Source organism: Hoplias malabaricus, chromosome 1 (assembly GCF_029633855.1).
Source record: "Hoplias malabaricus isolate fHopMal1 chromosome 1, fHopMal1.hap1, whole genome shotgun sequence".
NCBI classification, from domain to species: Eukaryota; Metazoa; Chordata; class Actinopteri; order Characiformes; family Erythrinidae; genus Hoplias; species Hoplias malabaricus.
This window is the reverse complement of record NC_089800.1, coordinates 27,106,698-27,133,064: the sequence shown is the minus strand read 5'-3', so window position 1 is coordinate 27,133,064 and position 26,367 is coordinate 27,106,698. Positions and strand designations below refer to the sequence as shown.

Here is a 26,367-nt window from a genome sequence, read left to right as displayed (position 1 = left end):
ATGATCTATGCTTGTTGTTACTAGTGCTGATTTGATTAAGGTAGCATATTCAATAATGTTGTAAACCTGAACAAGTAGTTTAGGAAATTGAGCTCAACAACACAGTGAGCTGTTGGACATTAGAGAGAGAGAGAGAGAGAGAGAGAGAGAGAGAGAGAGAGAGAGAGAGAGAGAGAGAGAGAGAGAGAGAGAGATGTTGTTTGGATTGGAGAGCTTGAGTTATTAGATACCTGCTGTCCTGTGGCTGAAGGGGATTCGCTCTTTATTGGCTGTCCTCATCTTCACCTCACAAAAGGTTTCCAGGGTAACAGTGACTGTACAGGGGAGCTTATTTTAAAAGCAGCAGGCCCAGCCTCAAAATTAGAGCCAGTCGGGACCTAAAAGCACTTACAGTGTGTCCCAATCTCCAGGCATTTTGTCTGATGAATGGCTGCTAATTTAGCTAAATGGCCTTTTTAGCCTGACTATGTGAAAATGTGGTTCACAAAAAGGAAAGGTGAAAGAAGAGTGGGAGTCTGGGAGCAGGCTGCTGAGTCATTTTATTTAGCCCTGGTCTGTTTTCCTTCCATTCTGCTGAGGATTACTATTCCCCTTAAGTTATTCAGTGACCTTTGGTATCTCCAGTCATTTTGCCAGCAGAGTAGCATCAAAACGAGGGCCTTGGTAATGCTTCTCATGTCTTTCAAACTTGTGAACATTCACATCGTTACATATTTATTGAAATCACACTTCGGCTGGGTCTGTGGTGAAGTTGAGTTGGCGACAGTTGAAACACGCTCCATAATGCTGACACAAGGCCCCAACAGACGGGAACTTGGCCCCTGGGTCTCCCCGGGGATAGGGAGGATCGTGGCAGGGAACGGGCTCTGAACTGATTGACTCTTTTTGGCTTTGGAGAAGGCTAAGAAGCTATGCAGGGTCACCCCCGGAGGTCCTTTAGCTCCGGCTGTTTAATGGAATCAAGTTGATTGTGATATTACTCCAGACATGAAGTAGGAGCTGGAAAAATCAATGTCTTTTCATCAGCTTTGGACTGTCTCAAGGCCTCACTCTTGTCATAATAATGAATATTAGCAAGTTGTAGAAAGTTGCCAAGAGACCTGGCTTTTTGGTGCTGTATTTCAGGGCTAGCAGAAGTTCATTAATAAGTCTTGTCCCAAATAACCATCTAGGTATACTTGCCAAGGCCAGGGTCCAAAGCAAGCGGACTCTTAGGCTCTGCCATGACTGGATGCAGTCGATGGGAGCTGGCATTGAGCTCAAGAGCAGTTGGGAGTAAGATGATGCACAGACTGTGCAAATCGTTGCCAAATCCACATCCAAGCATCTCAGCAAGACACTTGACGAGTGCCTTTTTTTCCCTCGTTGCAGATCTTTGCACAAGAAGTTCCCACCACCCACCCCCATACCCACCCCCACCCCCCTTACTGGCACGAAGCTGCAGTCCAAACGGCATTACAATAGGCGTATTGTGATCACTCATTCGACATATAAAATGGGCACGATTTCTTCTTTTCCCTCCCAGTCCCTTACATCTCTAATGTGATTAGTGTAATGGAAGCCAGTGCCACAGTTTAACTTCACAGTATGGATTTTGTCACATTAGACGTCCATCAGAGGCTGAATAAAGGATGCAGAATAATTAGCTGGATTTGTTTTAGAGTTCTGTTTTGTCTTATATCTAGTGCCACCAAAAATCAACTCCACTCCACTATGACATTGCTTTAGACTTTCTGCGCCTTTTGGAATGCTGAATGCTGCAATTTCTATTGCCCCTGGGAAGCTCATTGTAAACAGTACTGTGCACAAGTCAGAGAACACCCTTCACTTCCAGTTAAACATGGAGTGACTGGGTGACTGTGTGTTGCCCTGTGGTTTCCTCCCAAATGTTGGTAGGTGGATTGGTTATGCAAAATGTCTGCAGGTGTGAGTGAATGTCTAAGGGTGTGAGTGAATATGTGAGTGAATGGATGAGTGTTTGATGCCCTTTCAATGGACTTGCACCTATTCAGTGTTCCTGCCCTGCTCCCAATGTTTCTGGGTCAGCTCAGGACACACGGCGACACTGAAGATATTACAGTGGCTATGGAAAGCAAACAAATGAATGAACAAACGAGTGACTATGTAATCACAGGTTTATTACAGGTTTAAATATTTGGAGGTAATATTTTTTTTCCATTTTACACAAAAATCTGCACATTTTTCCAACACTTTTTTTTTTTGTCTGTGAGTGTACAGCTTTATTTTCTTATGTTTGTATAAAATGAAAGTTTTTAAAAATAATTTTGATATATTCTGGTGTAAGAAGTCACACATGGTTCTTTTTTTATGATACTATATTATGCTTAAACTGCAGTTTTGGAAAATAGCCTAATCACTAAAACCCTGTTCCCTCTACAAGTGGATTATATTGTATTTAATCTCTTCAGAAAATGCATATCTTTAAATGAGTGAAGAGTAGGCCCAACTGTACATAATAACATTGCACTACTAATAACAGTTGCTGTAATTGTGTGCCTTTATTGATTCTGTTTAGACCACTTTTTGTGGAAGAGCCCAATTTAGGGATTTAGTTATTATCTCCAGTAAAACACTGCTCAGACAAGGCATGAACACTGAAGTTGTATAGTTTGGGCCAGTGAATAGTTCCAAGAGAAATGGCCTGTCCACTTCATGAGCTGGAGGAAAATAACTGTGAGAGTTGTACTTTGTAAATGCTTGAGAAAGGCGTGGACTGTTATGCTGGGGCACTTCCCCAGCCACCATTCACCGTGCTCTCCAACTGTGGCCTTGGCTGTGTCCACACTGTCCAATTGAAGCAGCAGCATAATTGGTACATTTAGTCACGACTCCCTTTTCTTAATGAATAGAATGAAGAGGGCTGTGAGCGAGATGGAGTGTGGTTGCTCTGCAGGTTTCTGCCACACAATGAGCCAGTGAGGGCCTTTGTCCCTTTCAGATTCATTGAGTGGTCTGCACAGTTGCCTGTTAGTATGGGCTTGTTATCCTTCTACATTTTATTTCTAAAGCTCCTCACATCAGTTTTACCACAAAACACTCTCCGTTAATACTTTTGTTGCTTTTTCCTGACACGTCTGGTGCCGTGATGGTTCTAGATAACAACTCACTCACAGGAGACTATGATCGTGTGGGCAGAAGTCTTAATAAAACTGATTCTTTCTTTCTCAGGGGGTAAGAATTGCCCCACTGTGCTGTTAGATGCCATTTGATTATGGTGAGTCCAATGGGAAGGTGAGAGGGGATCTCCAGGCAGCTGAAGTGGGAAATGAATGGTGACAAGCTCCTCCCCAAAGATTGAAGGTTACCAGGATTTGAAGGGGCTTCTTCCTCCATCTGGTGGGAACTGTGCGTGTCTCTTGGACTCTTATCTGATCACACTTCATAACTCATTAGTTGAGGGTGAGGACATACCCCCAGCTCACATGGTCTTAGACAGGCATGTCATTGCCAAGGGTTCTCTTTGAAACCTAAGAACACACTAGGTGTTTGTAGCAGGGTAAAAAGATTACAATTTCGGCACAGATACTGGCACTGATATTAAGGAGCTTAAAATGGTAGTAAGAGCCAGTGTTATTTTATTTAGTGACAATTAAAAGACTCCAACTGTTTTTAAATAATTGCTGCTTTACTGACTAAGATTAAGTTGTCAGTGACATAGCAACAAGGTCAGAGTAAGAAAAGGAGACCATCTGTCAAAGTCCTCAGCAACGAAGCTTTCCATTCACTGGTGTATGTTTAATCAAATTGAATATCATTTAAAGCAAGTAACTAAAGCTGGATTGGAGGCTTGCTTTTAGAAACAAAAAAATGTGGCCTATTTTGATTAAAACATTTTCCACTTAGTCACTGCCACACAGCTCCAGGGTCCTGGGGTCCTGATTTCAATCCACTGGTTGGGTCACTGTCTAGGGGGTCTTTGTTAGTGTGTTCTCCCTGTGTCTGCATGGGTTTCCTCTCACAGTCCAAAAACACATGTTGGTAATTGGACTTGCTGTGTGAGATTGCCCACAGGTGTGAGTGAATATGTGAGTGTGTGGTGCCCTGTGATTGACTGATGCACAGTTCAGGGTGTGTTCTGGCCTTGAACACATAAATTCTGAGTAGGTGCTGGGCCCACATTGACCCTAATATTTTTACCAGTTCAGTCAAACCACTCTCACAGATTCACACCTACGGACACTTTTGGGTCGCCAGTCCACCTACCAATGTGTGTTTTTGGACCGTGGGAGGAAACCGGAGCACCTGGAGAAAAACCACTCAGACACGGGGAGAACACACCAAACTACTCACAGATAGTCACCAGGAGTGGGACTTGAACCCACAACCACCAGGACCCTGGAGCTATGTGACTGCGACACCATCTGCTGAACCACCATGCCATCCCAATTCTAAATTATAAAGCAAAATTTGGACAGAAAACCTTTTTTCCAATGGTGGAATCCAATAAACTTTTTTTTTTATTTTAGGTTTTAGTATAAGATATATTTTTTTTCAGTTTACAACTTCTTATATACATTGGCCTAATATTTTTTGGGCCCTAGTGTATAATCCAAAGAGTCAGACCTGGGCACAAGTCAGTTCAGACTGAGAGATGAATGGTTGCAGGTTTATCAGTTTTCCTTGCAGCTCTGAAGCTGTTTCCTGTCTCCATCGTGCTTTGGCAGCCAGACTCTGCAGGGATCCCCAGGTCCTGCACTGTCCTTGAAAAGAGATCACTCTCATCATGTTCCATTAATCTTCTACAGCCTTAGCCTGCCCCTGTGTTTTTCACAATGCACTCTCGCTGCTTTCTTTGGTCTGAGGACGTAACGCATCTCCGTGCCTCATTGCCATTTTTTCCAATGAAGTGTTTCTGGTTCGGGACGATTTGGAGCATATCACTCGTTGCGCTCTAGCCATGATGTGATGTGCTCACTCGTGTCAGCAAAGCTGCACTACTGCTTCTGACGCATCTTCCAAAAGGAGAGCAGTCAAGAGTAGGAGAAAGGTTCTGTAAGCGTGTGAGAATGATGGGGCTGGAAGGTAAAAAGAGAGAAATGTCTCAGATGCAGACTTTTTAAAACTTTTCTTTTTCATCTCCTGCCTCCACTTTCTGCATTCTCTGAAGCGGTTCTCAAAGATGAATTGTGTTTGCACTGTGTCCCAGGGCTCTGAGAATGCCATTATGTGGCCTCTGGCAGGTTGAGAAGGATCTTTTCTTATTGTAAAGTGTTGTAAATCACAGCTTTAAAAACAGTGATGCGTAGTTTTGCAATGCTGTAGTAAACATTTAGAGATGTCTGGGGTTATTGAACACACAGCATCTTACGGTGTGTTTCTTTAAATCCCTACACTCTACGGGAAACCATGCCAATATTTAAACCAATATTTTCCAAAGAGCTCAAATGGTACATGACTCAACAGGTAATTTATATTCTATTGTCATAAAGCATGATTCTATTGGATAATATTTGTCAAAATTGTTAGATTTTATTGTAGATCATTTTGGAACACCGTGTCAAAAAATGGGACTTCCTGTGAAGGTCCAGAAAACTTCTACTTAAGATGGTAAAAAACAACATTGTTCATAATGATTTTATATGACATGGTTTGTTTTTGTTTGTTTCATTGTAGAGAAACTACTAACTCTGACAGCAACAAAGATGTAGTCACTGCATTTAAAAAAATGTAAATATTGTTATTTTATATATTTATTCTGGGGCTGTTTGGCTCACATTGCCCTGTATGAACCTCTCTGCCATGGTTGGGGTTTAAAAAACACTGTGGCATTCACTCTGAGCCTGCATGAGGATAGTTTGCTGCTTTTGGAAACAGATTTTGTGGTGCGGGCATGTAAGAACAGTTCCCATGATGCCCCTTAGTCCTCAGTGAAGAGATGTTGCTGTTGTTTGTGTTGCTGATAGTATTGTGTTGTTTAGAAATGAGCATTAGTATAATGAGTATTATTATTAAAATAGCACTCCCTCACCTTTGTGTCATACCTGCTCTCTTTTTGACACTGACATTTCTACAGTATACAATACCAAATATCTGTCTCCTTTTCCTTATGTGGAGTGTTTGTAAACATTTGTGTAATAGCCTAAGATTTTGTAGCTTTTAGTGACATTATACGATTCAAATATCAGGTTTCTTTCATTTTCTGGCTATTTCAGACTCTAAGTCTACTCCTGAGGTTCCCAAGTGACCTATCTGTCTAAGCACTGGCCCTGTGGTCAGGAGGTTACTGGTTGATCCCTGCTTACGTCTCAGCTATCCAGGGCCAGGAGTCTCACCAGTGGTCTAGTGATGTTGGCCCCATTCCTGCCCTCATCACACAGCATGATGTCAACCATCATGAGCTTCTAAGAGCTGATGTGAATGACCTGGGCAGTCTATGCTCTCCTTCAGCATGTTGGATCATCACACCAGAGAAAGCTTGTCCTCACCCTCCATGACAGGGTGTGATCAGCGTAGAGCTTGTATATACATAGATGTATGAATGAATAAATGAACAAATTAAATATATATATGCATTAGGTGGTTTTAACCAATGTGCATTGCAGTGCATTACAGTGTATTCTGAGCTCCCCTTCCTGTTTTCTGTCGATTTTGTTCTTAACTTTCTGTGTCCTAGTAACAGCTCTTTGTTTATAGCAATTTTTTATTGGAGTCACAGCTAAATCTGTTAAAGCTTAATATTGCGATTTCCTCATGTTTGCTTTTAACATGATATTATCGGGTAGTGGAGGATCTCAGCAGGTTTTTGCATAGACTCAACGCCAGGTCAGGAGCAGAGTGGAAGTGTGTATGCCTCATTAGGCAGCAAACACACTACCATATGGCTGTTTTTTTCTTGGTCAGATGTCCTTTCCTTTGTTCCACATTTTGCATCAGATGCTGTGGTTTTTTTTTTTTTTGTTTCCTCACCCGAGTCCAAAAGGCCATTCTCCTCATTTCCATTGACTTGGTCACACTACTTTAGTGTAAACAAAAGCCTTAGGTTTCTGAGTCAAGTTTAACGCCAGCCGACGATGCTCCAGTGGCAAAAGTCTGCATTCTTACCAGTTCCCTCAGCAGCCTCAAAGAACTTGGAGCTTGGAAGCATTTATGATGAATTCTTCTGGAATAAGGAAGTGGGGAAGAGAAAATGGTGCCCAGACAGATGAACACTGGCTCCTTTGCTTCTCAAGGAACATAAATTATAAGGTTTGATGTGACAAAGCCATTGCTCTCAGAAAATTGCTCAATGTTCCGTGGGAGTGTTCAGTAAGAAACGTTTTCATGTTGAGATTTCACTGCTTTTAAAGATATCAGAATCATGACAGACAGTCTCCTTATTACAGCACTGTGCAAAAGTCAGAGAACAGCCTTCATTTATTTCATTTCCCGTCAAAACAGCCATTAAGTTCTTCATTTTTCAGCATAAGGAGAGAGAGCAGAAAGATTACACAGAGGTCAAGAGCTAAACATGTTTTCCACTATGTCCTCTGTTCACATTTTCCTTTACTACAGCTTCCAAATCTACAGGGAAGTTTTCCCACACCTCCAAAGTTACATTTTAGAAGTTGGTTTCACTTAGGCAAGTAATACCAAACACTATAGGTGATGCTGGGTTTTTTTTTTGCTCAGGGACGGCCAATACATTGGAGAACAACAGCAGCTTTGTTTTTTCTATTGTGCCTTTTTTTTAAATTTATTTATTATTATTATTATTTTTTACTGTATTGCCCCCTCATCTGAGTCTCTAATTACAGTCTCCAATCATAGCACTAGACGTTTTTTTTAATGTGACAGTGCAACCATGCAAAACCGACACAACCAGAATAGAAATATAAGATAACCAAACAAAAACGAGAGCCAAGAAATAAAAGAACAGAACAAAAGACCGTTGTTGTGCCTCACTCGATGCTGCTGTTTTATTGTGGGTTAGCTGTTTGTGGCTCATTCTCATTTAAAGGGAGCATGTTATACCTCTTTCTAAACAAGTGAGAATAGGTCTATGGGCTACACAAAACATGTTCATGAAGTTATTTGCACAAAATCACTCTCACATAGAGATATCACCAGCTCTATTCTTGCCCGTTTCAGTCCCATTTTGAATGAGCTGTTTAAGGGCTCTGCCACTTTTATGCAAATAAACTGTTGCTGGCCACGCCCCACCCAGCCCATGCATTTGTCTGATTCAGTAACAGCTGCAGTCCTTAAGGTGGAATAGAAGAAAAAGAAGCAAACAAAGCTGTTTATTTTCCAGCTTGCAGATTTTGTTTTCTTAAATGATGCAGTAATTTTGCTCAGGTGCCTGTAACTGCTTCCCTGTTTAAGGTGTTTAACCAAAACTTCAAATATGCCGTTGTTAGCGTGATTGTGTGAATATAGTGGCAGCATTTAAGGTGGAACTGAAATTTCGAAAAACTCAACTTAGCACTTGGAAACAAATACGTTATTTTTTAATGTGGCATGAAATAGTAAGCAACTTACTTGGTGGATTTTAAAAGAGTAATAGACAGTTAAAATAAGGGAATCTTCCAAATGACTCTTAGAAGCATATGATTCCTGACACCAAACTCTTTCAACTGACTCACTGCGCTTAGAGTGTTTACTGGAGCAGTGTAGAGCCAAGTGTAAATATAAAAGCACTCAAAAAGATAGTTTTGCATAATATGTCCCCTTTAAAGGAACAGGCGCTGAAACAGGTCATTCTGACCAGGGCTGTTTAGGTGGGGAAACGCTGCTGTGGTGCTTTGTTTTTCCTTTGTGATATTTAGATCAAAACATGACACAGATGTTTGATTATGAACCCTATTCATATAGCTATTAAAGATAAAAATACACAATGAAGATTTATTTAAGCTTTTTAGTTTATATTTGTTAATCTAATGCATTATTATTTGATGTGAAAACAAAAAAAAAACCTTGAAAACCTATGAATCAATAATAGGAATATGTTTTTGCTGATGACTCATAGTTTTCTGCCCAGAGACAGCGTGAGATGACGTCATTTGAGTCAAAACGAAACTGAAAGTAAACGCCATCTGCTTGTTCCTTTGCAGCGTCTTCTTTTTTTATTATAGCGAGTATAATTACACCATTTCATGACGAATATGACACACACATTTTGAAGGAGCACCTTGGTTTTTAGGTGTTTTTTCACACTGGATTACTCCCAGAGGCTTCACAGCACCGCAATAAGAGCGCTATTTTTAGAAACGGTAGGATCTGCGCTTTCTAACGGTATACGGAGCTCACAGACGCATTCAGACATTCAAGACTTACAAAGCTGGTTATATAAGGTGTGTTTCTACCCCGCAAAATGCGGGGTTAGAGTTGATTGGGTTAAGACTGCAGGACTGGGTGCAGTTTTGAAAGTGGGGTAGAATACATCACCTTTTAAAAGATCACCAAGTAACATTTTTTACTAAGGAACATAGTTTCTGCTGGGGCTCCCCTAGTGTAATTCATATTTACAGCATTTTACTAATATAATTGGAGGATGGAAGTAGTTTTCTACCCTTCTTCATAAGTTACATAGTGATGTTTCTGCAGTGCTGAGACCAGAGTAGCAATAACAGAGGCTCTATTCTTCCTGACGCATGTCAGTGGACCAACACAATTACGCTGAAGCTGTAATATTAGGGTAAAAATTTGACAGTGTTCCTTAAATAACAGTTGGTCTACATTCAGAGTATTATATATCAGAAAAAACAAAACAAACATTACGTTGTACTGACCCATAAGTTAAAAGCATGAAAAACCTTGTAATCAGAAGTAGTTTGTCAGTTAACCCAAAGAAAAAAATGCTGAACATATCATTTGAAATGAAATAATTATGGGTGGCCTCTTGCATATTTAGGTGGTTTTCAGTTGCTGGGGGAAAAATAAAATATCCATCAAGTGGCTCCATGGAGTCTTGATTTTTGAAAAAGATGCCTAGTTAATATTAAGCACAGCGGCGCTTTTTGAAATTCCAAAATGCCTAAAATGACTAGTTTAGATCGGACGTTTTTAACAAACCATGTAATCAAGGTGACCACCAGCACTTAGCCGTGATGAAAGTGTGGAGACACTGAACTCGTGGCAGCATCAGGGCACTGTGTTGCTCTTGCTCTGCAGCAGCGTTCTTACTCGAGGCGAGGCTGTTTTCAGTCCTCTTCTGTGTTTCTTTTTCCTCTCTCTAACTGCCATGCCCCCATTTACCCCTGGCTCTGTGGTTTAGCGTGGTATTTACACAGAGCGGGAAAATTGCAGGAAACGAGATGTACCACTTAATGTGTTCACAAATATAATACTTCCTCCGGCACTTCTAGCCAGACTAAGCGGTGGCATTAAAGTGAGGGGAAACATGGACACACATCTGGACAGTTTGTGGGTGTCCAGGGAAGGGTTCCTCTAGAGACGCCTAGATATGACTCCTTTTTTTGTCTCTTTCTCCGTTCCCCACAGGCGTCCATCAATTCTTAATCGGAAGCTCCAGTCAAGCTACAGTGAAAGGAAAATGCATAATTTATGGAGGTGCGAGGGAAAGTGCTAGCCGTGGTGTGATTCATTAATGACACATTTAGGACGCACCGGTGTAGTTTAAGAATAACATGAAAAGAGGGGGAAGAAAGACTTATGCATACACACACACACACACACAAATACTCTATGGTTCTGACAGAGGAGCAATCATCAGGACACATGAATGCCTGCTTTATTCACGCCTCAGTGGCTTTAAAAAAATTGAAAGTTTGGCTGAAGTCACATAAAGGAATAAAGAAAAGTTTTCTTATACAAACACACACACAAACACACACATTCACCCATTCACTCACGTGTGGACAATTTCACACATTCACCCAGTCACACACACACACACTGGTGGAGAATTTCAAACACTCACCCAGCCACTGACACACTCATAGGTGTGGACAATTTCACACATTCATCCAGTCACTCACACACACACACACCTGTGGACAATTTAACTGGTGATGATTTATATTTCAATCTGTAGTTTGATCAGAGAGTGGCGCCCCCTCCAGGATGTATTCCTGCCTTGCGCCCAAAGATTCCAGGTAGGCTCTGGACCCACCGCGAGTTTGATCAGAGGTGGATGGATCCCTTTTGTGAATCTTGGTTCATCCCAAGGTTTCTTCCTCTGCTTCGAGCAAGTGTTTCCTTGCCAATGTCGCCTTCATCTTGCTCGCATCAGACTTTGATTTAAATGTTCTGTCCTGATACTAATTATGTGAAGCTTCTTTGTGACGACGTTAGTTGTAAAAGGCGCTATATAAATAAATTTGATTTGATTTAAATTTCACACACTCACCCAGTCACTCACACACTCTCACCTGTGGAGAATTACCCACACTCACCCGGTCACTAACACTCACACCTGTGGACAATTTCACACACTCACCCAGTCACTCACACACTCTCACCTGTGGAGAATTAACCCACACTCTCCCGGTCACTAACACTCACACCTGTGGACAGTTTCACACACTCACCCAGTCACTCACACACTCTCACCTGTGGAGAATTACCCACACTCACCCGGTCACTAACACTCACACCTGTGGACAATTTCACACACTCACCCAGTCACTCACACACTCTCACCTGTGGAGAATTAACCCACACTCTCCCGGTCACTAACACTCACACCTGTGGACAATTTCACACACTCACCCAGTCACTCACACACACTCACCTGTGGAGAATTAACCCACACTCACCCGGTCACTAACACTCACACCTGTGGACAATTTCACACACTCATCCACTCACTCACACACTCTCACCTGTGGAGAATTACCCACACTCACCCGTTCACTAACACTCACACCTGTGGACAATTCCAAACAACCAATCCCCCTACCAACATATATTTTGGACTGTGGGAGGAAACACATGCTAAAACAGGGAGAACACACCAAAATCTTCACAGACTGTGACCCTATGCAATTACTGAACCCACAATCTCAGGACCCTGGAGCTGTGTGGCACTGACACTGCTTGAAGCTCCACTGTGCAGCCTGGTAAATTCACTCAGTCACATAAACATTGATAAGTTCAGGTACTGATGTTACATGGTTAGTTCTGGATCACAAACACCACTCCATGTCCGGCTCTTATTCTAATGTTCAATGCTTGTCTATGAAGAGGTGTGTCCATCTGAACACTTATATGAGCAACGAATGTGAATATGAACATGAGGGGTCCAAACATCTGAATGCTAATTCCAAACTTTTGAATGTATATCCATGCACTCCTCCGCTCCAGCTCACATCTGGATGGTGGAGGGGAGCCGAGGGGGATTCTGATTCTCATCAGAAGCTGCGGACCACTTGCCAGACAGTCTGGGGCAGGTGAGTGACTCTGTGCCAAGAGTGTGTGGAAGGATATGAGTGTGCTGAGAGACGAGAGGGAAGGAAGAGACAAGCGGCTGTCTCCAGAGGGGTCTCCAAAGAGGTCAGCTGGAGCTGGGCCCCGTCTCTAGCAGCTGGAGTCGGCCACAGAAGAGTCCCTCTGCTCCCCACTCCTCTGTTTGCGGGGCGTCTCTTTATTCTCCTGCTGATCTGCTGCGCTGCTTTGATTTTTTTATTTCTTCAAGTCTCTAAAACACTCATGCCACTTTATCGCTCTCCCCCTGGCTTCCAGTCCCTCTGTCAGCCTCTTTTTCTCTTTGATCAGGTCACTGTCTGGGCTACAGTTTGTCTGGTGCATGTCTGTTTAGGGACATAGTGACAAGATATACACCACATACCCAGAAGTTTGTAGACTCCTGCTTGTGTAAGAGTCTGTCCCCCTTTGCAGCAGTAACGACTACCACTCTTGTACTCTTCTAAGGATGTTGGAAGTTGTACAGAGCTGACTGTGTCCAGAATACAGTGCTGGGAGGATTTTATACACTTGCAGCTGACACTTGGCATTCGACAGTGACCTTGTTGGCTGTGGTGCCTTTCTGTGGAGACTGCACAGGCTGTAGGTGCACTTAAAATAGCTGAAGTAGAGCTGGACAGTATGACAGTATTTAGCCTTATGAAAATTATATGCATCCTCCTCTGGACACTTGAGTGTCCTTTCTCAGACACAAAAAGGACCACCACAGGACCTCCACTGACCCGATATGATTTGGGTGGTGGATCGTGACACTGAAGCACTAGCATATTAGTGTGTGTTGCACTGCTAGGTGTGGATCAGACACAGCAGTGTTTCTCAAGTTTTTAAACCTTGTGTTCATTCACTGTCCACTCTGTTAGCCACTCCTACCTTGTAGATGTAAAGTCAGAAACAATTGCTCATCTGTTGCTGCACAGTTTGTGTTGGTCCATCAGTGACTGACTTGTATGGTCAGTGGAGCTGATTAAATGCACAATGAGTATTGCAGTGTCAGGAACTGTGCCCTATTCACTTTATACTATTATGAAATTCCACCATTTTGTAAGCGTGTCAACAAACGTAGCACAATGCACCACAATAAATAATAATGTATGTACCCTAACAGATAGCAGCTACCCATATTACACTACAGTTTTTATTTTGTGTCCGTAATCATTTACTACACTCCAGTTTCTGTTTAGAATCCAATTTACTATAATATTGCACTATATAGTGAGTAATGATAGGGAATAGTGAATAGGGAGCCATTTCAGACACAGCTTATGTTTTTTTTTCTTGTACTCTGAGGTACTCTTAACACAGGCCATATATGAACTGCACCAAAGCCCTAAAGGAAAAGCTTTTTCATCCATTATATACTTGTATATGACTGGGATGACGATAAAGTCTCAACTTTGAAATGATTTGGTTGAGTTTAGCTTTGCCTCAAGCTACTGTCTGTGAAGTAAGTCAATTTACAATTTACACACTGCTCTCACCAGGGAATCGCAGTTATTAAACTGTCAAAATTCAGTCTGATTTCAGTAGTGAAGCTTCAACTATGTCTACATTTAAAGGGAAAATAAAGCTGTCCAATGTTGAAGTGTTTCCTGGCGGTGTCTGTGAAATTAACATATTGACTTTACATGGGGTCAGGTTTTCATAATGGGCTTTATTGCTATTAAGTGCTAATATTTGTTCTATTGTACTCTGTGCCATTATTTTATGGACAGGCCTTGTATTCAATTGTTCTTGCCTCTTGTTCTGGAGTAAGCTTCTTAACCACTAAGCAAATCGTCCCCACATCCAAATCTTTTTTAAAGAAACTGTGTGCCAGTCTCTGGATTACACTGTTCCAGTTAATGAGCGAGTATGAATATGAATATTATCGATCACAGTCTTTTCTGGAGAAGAAACAGAGTCAAAGGATTCAGCCACCAGCCCTTGTTAAGCACATGCTCAGAGCTGAGATTAAAAATTGGTTGCATTAAATATATTTTATTTATTTCTGACACCTCAGCCCTGCAAAGTACAGATGCCCTGTCCAGGGTGTGTTCCTATGTGGTGTCCAGTGTTTTCAGGTGGAATCTGGACACACTACAACCCTGCTCAGATTGAAGCTGACAGAATATGAATGTAAGAATAACACACCCCAGGTAATGGGGTACTACCCCTTGCATTGCATTACAAAATATAGCCAATGAAGCAGAAATTTAGATTCGGATTTAGGTTTATTTTCATGTTGTTAATAACCACACAGCTCATGGTTCACTTTTAGTGCAGCATTTATCAAGGATAGTTTAGTTAACATTAAATTCAGTGCAAACCACAACACACAGCATACCTGAGCGACATGATATTGATAACATTCCAATGATGTACTTGAACTCCCTTCCATTGGTGGCACTGTTTGGCTAAAGCTACCAAAACTCTCCATTATATACCCAAAAAAGAACTACCAACCACAGTGGTCATTGTTAAGGGTTATGGCTAGTGTTATTATTTAGAGTCATGGTTTGACTAAGTGTTACACCTAGGAGGAGGTTTAAGGCTGAGTTTTCATGTTGGGTATCCAGAAATTCATGTTAACAAATGTCTATAGTACACAATTTAGAAATGCCAATTGTTTTTAATACATATTTTATGAATTCAGGGAATATTAGTATCACCTTGACATTTTACAGTTAATAAAACTTGTACAATCTAAAAATGTCTAAATCTTTCAATTTGATTTAATTCTGTTTGTTCTGTAAAGGAATGTAATTTATTTAGTTAATCATTCATTCATTCATTGTCTGTAAGCGCTTATCCAATTCAGGGTCACGGTGGTCAGGAGCCTACCTGGAATCACTTGGCGCAAGGGTGTTTGAGTCACCAATCCACCTACCAACTGTGTTTTTGGACCATGGGAGGAAACCGGAACACCTGGAGGAAACCCACACAGATACGGGGAGAACACACTGAACTCCTCACAGACAGTGACCCGGAGCGGGACTTGAACCCACAACCTCCAGGACCTTGGAGCTGTATGACTGCAACACTACCTGCTGCGCCACAGTGCCATCCCTGTTTTTTATTTAAATTAGTTAAAAACACCTTTGAAAATGACAAATCCTGAAAAATAGGCTGTCCCCATGCAGCCAAATATTTCATAGTTTGTTTTGGAAAAACCTGCTTTTAGGGAAACCAACACCATAAATAACAAGTTGTAAACTTTCACATACCTAGAGTGATTAAAACATGAAATTAGTCTTAAATTCTGCAAATAAATAGTGCACAAGTGTGTTGTGACTTTTTCAAGTTAAGTATGTTAGTGTGCCCTGGGTCAAAGCACACTATGTAAAATGGCAGTGGCTGTTAATGTTGTTTAGTCAAAGGAAGGCATCTGTTTGCAGCAGAACACACAGGAGGCTCTTAGAGTAGGTATACAACAGGGACCATATCTTTAGAGAAAATGATTGAGTTCTGTGGTTGTTGTTCTTTTCCTTTGAGAACTGGCATGCTCCCTGCAGTCCTTCTCTCACTCTCTCTATCTCCATCTCTCCCTCTGTCTCCCTCTGTGTATCTCTCTCTTCTTCCCACAAAAGCTCTGTTTATCTCAGAAGCTCCCTCTCACGGCGGTATGCTAATGTTAGACTAAATCTGTCCTCTCTGACAGATTAAAAAAAAACAAAAACAACAACTGGAAACTCTCACTCAAGTGGAAAGTTGAGTCCAAAGACTTTGCACTCCTGAAAGTTCTAGGGATACATGTGAGAGGTACTAGATATTCATTAAAGTAACGGCTATTCCAAATTCCAAGACAGTCCATGAGCATTACACTGAAATGCATAGCATCTGTTAATACTTAAACTTTAATCAAATATGAAATTGAGTCTAGATCTAACAGGTTATGAATGGAAATATATGAAATGCAGATAATGTGCTTAGTGCCCAAGTGTTTATTAAACTTTCTGCTCATATTTTAGGATGGTTTAGTTCAGTTTTCCATGAAATTGGGCGGCATGGTGGCACTGCAGATAGTGTCGCTCCCACACAGCTCTTGGGGTGGTGGGTTCTTGCTTATTTGAGTGAATGTGTAAGTGTGATGCCTCAACCAGGGTGTGTTCCTGCCTTGCACCCAATGATTCATGTAGGCCCAGACCCACCTGTATCATTAATAGGATGAAGTGGTTACAAGAGATTAAATAAATGAATGAATAAGTCATTCATTTTTCCAAAGCTAAAGTCAGTTGTAGAGCCTTATTTCCAGTGTTTCTTACAGACTTGGGTGCATTTTTATACAGTTCCAGTGACATAGTTCCATACAAAACACATGCAGCCCTATAGACTTAGTATAAATCACTGGAAAAATGTCTCGTGTGGGGCTCTTTATTAGAAGTACATAAATATGTTATATGCAAAGCCTGCCCTGGATTCGGCTCCAGATCGGCTCAAATGCACCTGTGGGACTCAAATCATCACCTGCAGGAATGTGGGAATGGGCTGGATTTATGATGGACAGGAACCTCCTCCTAGGGCTCACGAGTAACTCAAATCTAGGAATGAGATCGGAGTTGCTCAGTCATCGTCCAGGCTCGCTCCAATGCAATGATCCATCACACCTCCCTCGCAGCTCATAAATCAAGAGGACATTAAGCTGTCCACGATGAGGAAAGAGGGAAGGACCTCTTGGACCAGCTTATTGAACATGGTCAGAAACCTCAGTGACCTTCTGCTCCTGTGTTTTTATAAGCCGTTTTCCCTTTTCGCCCTTTTAAAAAGAGCAATGCAAATCCACCTCTGAGGACATATCAGGAATACTATAAGATGGATGACTCAGAAAAACTTAATGGAGACGCCGCCGTCCAGTGAATTTTCTTTTAAAGGGAGCTTGAGATTGAGGACAATCTAGATACATGTGCAAGAAAAGAGAGAGAGGGATCCAAAATGACTCACAGGACTCATGGATGGAGTGAAACAGGGTTCTAAAAAATATGTCTCTGAGTCAAGTCTGAAGCCTGCGATGACAAGTCGTCTAATATGCTTCCATCAGGTCGCTGAAACGGAAGACCCGAATCCCTGCTGCACATCTGTCATCTTTTGTACCATCCACATTCCAAACCCAGTCATTCCACATGCTCTCAGTGCTGTTTTAATCTGAAAATGATTCCTTTTGAACTGCCTCCATCTTCTTTTCTCAGAGTTTTGTCTGAGCCTTAGTCCACATTTTGAATGTCTTTTTAAGGGATATAGATATTCATAGCACTGGTCAATATGGCAAATGTATAGCTTTGTTTGTTGCTTTGTTCATTTGTTCAGTTGTTAGCTTAGTTTGCCATATTAGAAAATACCATTTTATACAAGTCAGTATATATAAGTCAGTTTCTATACAACCCTGTTTACTCTCTGTAAGAAATGTTGTTGTTCTGTGTTGAGCTGCTAGGGAGCAACATAATGAAGTATATATTGACTGGTAAAACTACGTATTGGAAAGGGTTAGGAAACAGGAAAACAGAAGAGTATTTTACCTGCGTGACCTCCAATATTTTTAGGTGGAAATTGCATTGTATACTGTTAGCAAATATTTTTGTTTAAAATGACTGTGTACAGTTCCTATTGATTCATATATTGTGAAATGTCAGCACCACGTGAACAAGATTGATTACAAGAATATACCATATATTCTGAGCATATTCATTCCTGTCATCATATTGCCTACCCATAGATGTCCAGCTCCAGTTACGTAAAAAAAAGTGTAATACATCATTAAAGATTATGAATGTGAAGTTTGAAGCCTTGCTGAATCTGGTGCCTGTTCAGCTCTAGAAAAAAAAAAAAAAAAAAGCATATGTCCCTTCAGTTCCGAGTTCTTCTACCAGCTCCACTGCTGATTAGCTGAAAGCGGATGTAATGACTAATGCACAGGGATCCGTTTGAAGTCTAACTCCAATGCAAATGTACTTACTTTTTCAAAGACTTAAGTTTCTCTTGGAGAAGCCCTGCTGACAGTTTGGCAGTGTGTTCGACGTGCATTGCTCAGCACTCCAGCCTCTGTAGAAGGCACTCTCCTCCATATGACTTTGACTTTGATCAAATCGTGTCATGGTGCCTGTTGTAATGTCACAGATTTTGGGACAGGAGTCAGGAGTGATTACTCAGATGGTTGAGGAACCTTCAACAGAGCCTATGCAGAGTATGAATATGTTGGAGTGGTGCTGAATGTACAAAGTCCTGTAAGCGTCTCCCTGAAGTATTACACATGTAGTTAGACTGTCAAGAGTTCTGCCTCAATTTAGGTCATGTGAAACCCTCAATAATGCATGCTCTTATTCTCTTTTTTTGGTGATGAAATTTGTACAAGTGCTGAAGTTTGTGTTGCTGTTATCTGATGACTAAACATGGCAAGCTTTCTTTATTTATTACACTATCAATTTCTTTAGTTTCATAAATGCTTACCCATAAATTTAGGTTATACTGGGCAAAGAAAAATAAAAAATAAAAAGGCATGACCAGTGCAGAGAAATACAAACATTCGAGGGCGAACTGCATGTGGATCATGTGCCATTTTAAGGTACAGGTGCTAAAAATCATCAGTGTAAACAGGGTTGTTTAGGCAGGGGGAGAATGCTGCTCTGGTGTTTGATCCATGTGGTGTTTTGACCAAAGCATGTCAGAGATATTTAATTAAGACCTCAAGGTCTAAATGCCTTTAACACAATATAGGAGACTCTGGTCTCCTGAATGAAGCCCTCTGGATAAATCAATGAGCAGCACACTAACAAAAGCAATAGTGCAGAAAGCCCACTTCCCTGTGAGATTTTTATAGCATGACACACGTTATACTAATAATAGTCCTTTGGCAAGACTCCTAACACCGCATTCGTCTACATCTGTTACATGATGGACACCATTCTTTGTTCTGGCGGCTAGTATCAGCCATATGCAATAAAAATTGTAACTATGATGTTAACAGATTTATTATCTCCTGCTACACTTCAGTGCTCTCATACAGACTCTTTAAACTGTTAAATATTTTTTAAACTGATGCATATTTTTATAATTAAAATCTTTGAAAACAGCAGTGACTCATAAAGCCACTGTACTAATGCATCCCAGACTTGCATAATACAACTAGTGCCACATTTAAAGAACTTGAAAAAGTGGTTTTCTTTGGATTAAAGAGGTACCCACCACAGAAAACCCAGAAGTCGACCTTATTACCGCAGAGTGGTGGAGGGCTTTTGGGCAGCTTCATAGCAGGTAAATTGTTTTAGTTTGTCTGAGTCAGCATGCAATAAATCATCAACGAGCGACGGCATCGACCCTCAGCCCCGTCGCCATCGCTGTCAGCGCTACTTACACACACTTCATTATTTACGGGCCTTTCTTCTGCTCCTTTTTTCCACAGTGCGTAGGGTTCAGAGTCCCAGAAGAATCTGTATGAAGGCAATTAGTTCTCGCAGGCACGTCCTCATACGCCTCCTCGGACTGTTAAAAGCTTTGGTTTTACATTTCTGATTAAACTGATATTTTTTGGTAAATATAGGTGCATTTGGTGCATTTTAAATTAGTTATTTTTTGCCATGCATGCATTTCAGTTTCCATGCATATACTTTATGTCCAAAGCTCTGTAGACACCATTTGTAAACAGTGATTTCAGTTTCTTCAAGAGAATACTTCCCATAATAAAATATGGAAGGAAGTTGATGCTCTGAAGCAGCTTCGCATGAGTTTAAGGTCAGAATTTTCAATGTGATAGTGTGCATGATTGTGCATTTTTTTCATATTGTTTGGGATGAGTTGGATTGCGATTTATGATTTAAAACCAATAATCCCACATCAGTGCTTGACTTCATATGCCATCAAATCCTCACAGAATTTCCAATATCTAGTGTAAAGCCTTTCCGGAACAGATGTTGTTACTGTAGCAAGGATCAGATTCACTATGACATATGTAGAGCTGCTAGCAAGCAATGAGGGTTTAGGTCCCTCTGGTTTGCCCTGAAGACAGCAGCTAAGGTCATTGTCAGATCATTTCAAAACACATAACTCAGGAGAGAAGCATTTTTAGTGGGTCTGATTGCTTCAAAACTGCTGTAAAAATCCATTTAAAAACAATGCCATCTCATTCATACTTTGAAAATTCATACTTCAATACAATATTGAAAAAGTTTGCTTTTGCCGTCTTATAGACCTGCACACAAAAGCATGCGCACCCCACACAATCCTTCATTTACTTTATCACAGAAGACGCTATTTTATATTTAGTGGCTATCATTGCTTTTTCTTGCTGCACAATTACAAGACACTGGCCTGAAATAATGTCTTGATCAGACGTTGCTGGGTGGAGTTAAGCGTTTTTTATTCACTCACGTGGCTTTGTTCGAATCCTGGCTTCTTATGGGTAAAGAAAAGAGACTCTCCTGAAACAAAACCTGTGAAAAAGTGATTCTTACTGTAATTTACATTCTCATAAATATGCGAATATAGACTAAAAAGGAGCATTAATCAGTGTCCACCATTGATCAAGTGACATGCAGGACCCACAGATATAGACAGACACACACACACACACATATTCACACTCTCTCTCTCGCTCTCTCTCAGACACTTCCACACTCCCCTGGCACCATTAGTCCTTGGAGTGGCCACTCCAGTTTGAGAGAATAAAGCGAAAAAATGGTTTGCAAAGAGCCTGGATGGGAGTCTGCAAGAGCGCAGAACAAAGAGCAGGAAGGGGCTATAGACTGGAACACTGGGGAGAGGGGCCTGTATGGTCTAGACGGGGGAGGAGACATTAACAGGAACCTCAGTTACTTTGTTCACTAAGTATAAATGCATATACTGGGACTATAGTGTAACATAATAGCTAATAAGTGGTAATGTAATAAACAAGTTAAGTAATTACAATAATATTGCTGTCAGGTGATTAGGAAATGAGGTGTATTTAAACACACACACACACACACACATATATAGTATAGTTAATTGTGAGTAACTACTTTTCTCAAATTTGCCTCTAAAGAAATTTACTTTGTTTAAGTAGCATGTGCTCTCTTATGCGACATATCACTGAGTGAAATATGCTCCATCAGTTTATTACTAATGACAACATTTTCATTGCATGATTATATATGAATGGACATGAAAATCGTATGATTTCTGCAGAGTTAACACAGTTTCCAGTGTTTGTCACCAATGTCCAGTGAGAGCAGTGGCTGAATGTTTCAGATGAAGATTGTACATAACATATATATTGTATAGGTATTCAGCAGGCTCTCTATATTCATGGAGGGAGGTGTGGGAGACCTGCAGAATTGGAAAGATAATGAACATCTTGGCTTTCCCAAAACATAACTCTTAATACTATTGAGAATAAACAACCACACACACACATACACACACACACACACACACACACACACACACACAAAACATAAAGCAATACAATGTACTGCAGGCCCAGCAGCTGACTTTGCTGTATAAAGCATATCCAATAATTCCTCTTTCTTTTGTAAAATCCACAATTGTTCATCTCTTGGAGCACTTCCAGGAACACTAGAAGCACTGTGCTTTGAATTCATGATTATGGGCAAAATTCTCGATAGAAGTGCTTTGAGAGTGGCCCTAACTTTTTTTAATGTATATGTACATATATTTTTGATATTGAATATTAAAATAGATTCATACATGTATTTAATACATGGATTTTATGTACTTTTGCACACTTTGTTTTGTTTTCTTCACATTTTCTATTCTAATTCTTAGCCAGATCCAGGGTCCAATGGTCCATGGACTGCTCAGAGTTGAAGATCCTGAGAATATTAGTGTTATAATAAAAAAATTGTGGATTTGACTATTTACACCGTCCATTAGAATATTTTTAGAATTATTGTTTTTTTTTAGTCTTATAAAACTGTCCAAATATTTAGGCATTCCTTTTATAGAGTGAGGACTGAAAGCATTTTAACCCATAGTAGAGTTGTACATGAGCCTAAGAGTAAAAAGTAAGGATTTATAGCCCCCTAACAGTTGGCAGTGAGCTCTCGGCAGTGATGCAACATAATCCAATATCTTTGTGATTACTTGGATGGATCCCAAGCTGTTTATGTACCCGACCTCACAAATGCACCATCAAATCCTCACACAAATGTTTCCACAGCCATTGCAAAGGCTTCCCATAGGAGCTGTTTCTGCCAAAAGGGGGACAAATAAATACTCTTTATCCAACATGTTGTATGAACAGGTGTCCATGAGCTTTTGTTAGGCTGTGATTGTGAGTGTGTATGAGTGTGTATGAGTGTGTATGAGTGTGTGGTGTGAATGTATTTATCTAAAATCTTGACTTGTGTTTAGGACTGCTCTTCCAATTCTTCCCTGGCTGCATTCACCTCTGCACTAGTTTATCAGGGCGCTTCCTGTCTGATAGTAGAGAAGAACATGGAACATCCTCTTCTTTGTACTTTATCGGAGTGTCTTAAAGGCCAGACAGCACGTCCACTTCTTGTCCAGCAGATGTTAATGTAGACCTGTGAATAGTGGAATATCAACAAGCCGTTATAAAGGTCATGTGTCTGCCCAGGACTTGTATCTTCTGGAGATTTTCTGCTTCCAGGGAATAGCCCTTGGCTTTGAGGGACCTCTGTGTTTATGCTGGCCTGACAGTCATTGTGGCTCAGTCTACCGAGAGGTGCCCTCTGAGAGACACACTGACACAGACTTGTCCTCCCCCCAATGCTTCCTCCCTCTCTCTCTCACTCCCTTCTTTGTTTCTGGTTTGTGTCTGGCTGGGGAGACTTCCCCCTCCTGGTGGGTTCATCTCCCTGGGGTCCTGATAAGCGATCTGGACGCTCTAATGAAGTGCCAGCGCGATTAGATTGAATTTACTATCCATTTTCCGCCAGACGGATGAAAAAAAAGAGGAGCTATCAGGGCAGAAAACACCCTGTGACAGAGTCCCACACCTACATAATGCGCTCCATCAACTCCAGCAGCAGCTGGGGCCAATGCACCAGTGCTGTCCAGCTGTTAGTAAAACATCTGGAATACCTTCCTGTTTAGGAGCCTAGTACTTCTACTGAATCCTATATGTTCAATGTTTTAATGATATCCTCCTATTAATTAACCTGATGTATGAAGCCAGGGGAAATAAGAGAGAAATGCTAAATCCATTTTGGGGCTCCTTTCAAACCACTCCCATACTTCTGGGCTTGTAGGTTCAAACCCTGCCTCAGGTCACTGTCTGTGCAGAGACACAGGTGTATTCCCCCTGTGTCTGTGTGGGTTTCCTCCAGGTACTCCGGTGACAGTGTTGCTAGACTAGACTGATGGCAGTGACTATGAGTTCTGAAGACTAACGCATATCATATAATCTTAAGAAACTGCAATCCAGCATCATAACAGGCATATGATTTGCAGTTGGGAACTCAACAACGTTTCCTATGGGACTCTTAATATATAAAGGCTTTGAACGTACATGAGCAACAGGCAAGGCAGGTGTTTATTTCTCTTGTTGTGCAATCGGATTGTGCACCGAAATGAACTCAATATCACAGCATCAGAAAGATTTTCAAAAGCTGTTGGCGCTGGGCTGTGCATGCCGGTGTGCTCTGTTCTTGTGTAAGAAGGTGGGAGCGAACGCTACAGGATTTGGCCCCTGTTGCCTGCTGCAAGTGAGCAGCTTTAAAACTTTGGCCAGAAAACACAAACGCAGAGGAGCTTCTGGCATTGAACTGGCTAAGACGCTGCGTTAGACAAAGCAGCGCCAGAAGCCGCTGCTGGGATCTGCTAGCAATCCACTCCTTAATTAACTTTGTAAATTGATTCCTCCAAAATGAACAGGATAAGCACAGGTGATTGGATTGTATGGTAGCTTTCTGCTCATCAAGCTTTTGAAATCAGGCCCAAGAACCTGATGATGCACCACCAGGCAGTCCAGCTTCTACTCCCCCAATCCTATTTAGACACAAATGTGTCCAAAACAATCTGTCACACAACACCTAGTGCAGCAGGAAAATGCTGATCTTCTTGCTTCATGTTTGCGTTGGACAGCAGTCATTCTGAAAGAAGTAAGATGGGATTTTGTGTGAACTGTGCATCAGATTGGTCATGGAAGGAAATGATCCTCAACAGGTACATGAAGAAAAACGGCACAGCACTGTCAAGGAAGGATGAGGTATCTGTAATAACTTACAAAAAAGTGTAAAAATAAAAAACCCTCCTTTCTGCTTTTTGTGTAAAGCCAAACAAGACAGCGTCCAGGTGCATTATACTTCAAGTACCTCTTGGCAAAGGCCTTCAAACCTGGATCTTGAATCAATGTTCCAGGCCGGGATTAAAAAATTGCCAGTTGGTATGGCTCTAGCTGCAAATGCTAATGCACCCAAGACACGTGGGGCCAGAAGAACCATCACACCATATCTCTATCATCACATCTCTAGATCACTGCATATATAATTGATTAATCGTTGCAGTCAGAGGTCTGTGCACTGCAAACCTTCTATAATAACACCCTCAATGTTGTTTCCTCAGTTTATAGAAGCACTGTTACTCTTTGGTCTTTCCTTGTGTTTTTCACAGGGCAATACAGTCATTTAGTGTGGATTTTTGACCATAATTTTCAAACCCATTTACTGATGCCTTTCCTTAGCTCTCTTAGATGCCAGTTTAGCGACTGTTCCCACTGAAACAGCTGAGCAGTCTTTTGGACCAAAATACATTTTTGGTACCCAAAAATCAAGCTTGTTTTAAAGAATTTTGCAAACTTGATCCAAATTAGAAGTCAAAATATCAAAGGTTATCATTGTTATACATGCCACAGAGTATGTCATGATTTAATGTTAATTGCTTTTGAGTGTTTTTCTTGTCTTCTATTAGTAAATATTCATATCAGTAACTTTTTTTTTTTTTTTTGTACCTAATCAAAATCTCACAATGGATCACAAACCTAGGTTTTCAAATCCGGACTTTGGATCCACGGTCCAGGCCGGGATTTAAAATAGCTGACTGATATGATGCTATAAAACTACACCTGTGTGGCCAGTAATAGCATAATACCAGCTGGCCATTTTAAAATCCCAGCCTGGAATCTGGATCTAAGGTCCACATTGGAAGACCTTTGCAATAAATGCACTGATGAATTCTCCTGTTGGATAGGTTTTCATACTGTGAGACATTTTCAAAGCTGTAATATATTCAGAATTCTGCCATATTCCAGTGACCTGCTAATATTAGAAACAGTCGCATCAGAACTCAACACAGAAAAACCAACTCAGCTCTTAAAGTTTCTAGGAATGTGTCTGATCTTGGAGAAATTATAGAACTAGCTTCCCTCTATCTGCGAATGCTCCCTGATGTGTTTATTAGCCGTGGAGACTTTGGTTATTGTGCATTTATATATATATATATAATATAATTTATATATATAATAATTTATATATATATATATATATATATATCGCAGTCCCGAGGACCCTTTATTCCTATTGCTTGATTTTTCCATGGTGTAGTTTGTTGTCAGCACATCTAATAAGCCTAATTAAAGGTGGCTGCTGGCACAGGTCCTTCATTGCAGGGGATTTGGTGTGGTCTCCTCCCTCCCTCCCAAAAAGTCTTGGGTGGTGATGGGTGTTGGAAAGAGTTGCGTATTTCTTTCATGCTGCCATAAGTGCAGTCTTGCTAGCTCTACTAGTCACTTGCTTGCAGACAGAACCACTCAGAACAGGGCACCACAGGAATTAGCGCTAGTAATGGGGCATATCCAGTGAGGTATAACTGGCACTGCTGCTTGGACTGCCATTCGCAAACTTCATTTGGTTCCCAAATCTGCAGCTCGTCTCCTTCCTTACACCCACTCACCTCAACACAAAACACCTATTCTTTACAATCTCTTTTGGCTGCCATTTGTAACACAGAATTCACTTCAGAACACTCAGGACTTTTTCCTCCCTACAAGTCCACCCATTCTTCAGGCCCACTTTGAAAAGTTTACTAGCGGTTTCCTCATCTAGCATTCAGACCTCA

General features: G+C 41.1%; 1 protein-coding gene across 1 annotated transcript in view; it reads left to right on the top strand.

The window, feature by feature from the left end:
* dchs1a (dachsous cadherin-related 1a) overlaps positions 1 to 26,367 on the top strand; it is a 152,185-nt gene that overhangs the window by 18,995 nt on the left and 106,823 nt on the right. The gene's annotated exons all lie outside the window — the stretch shown is intronic.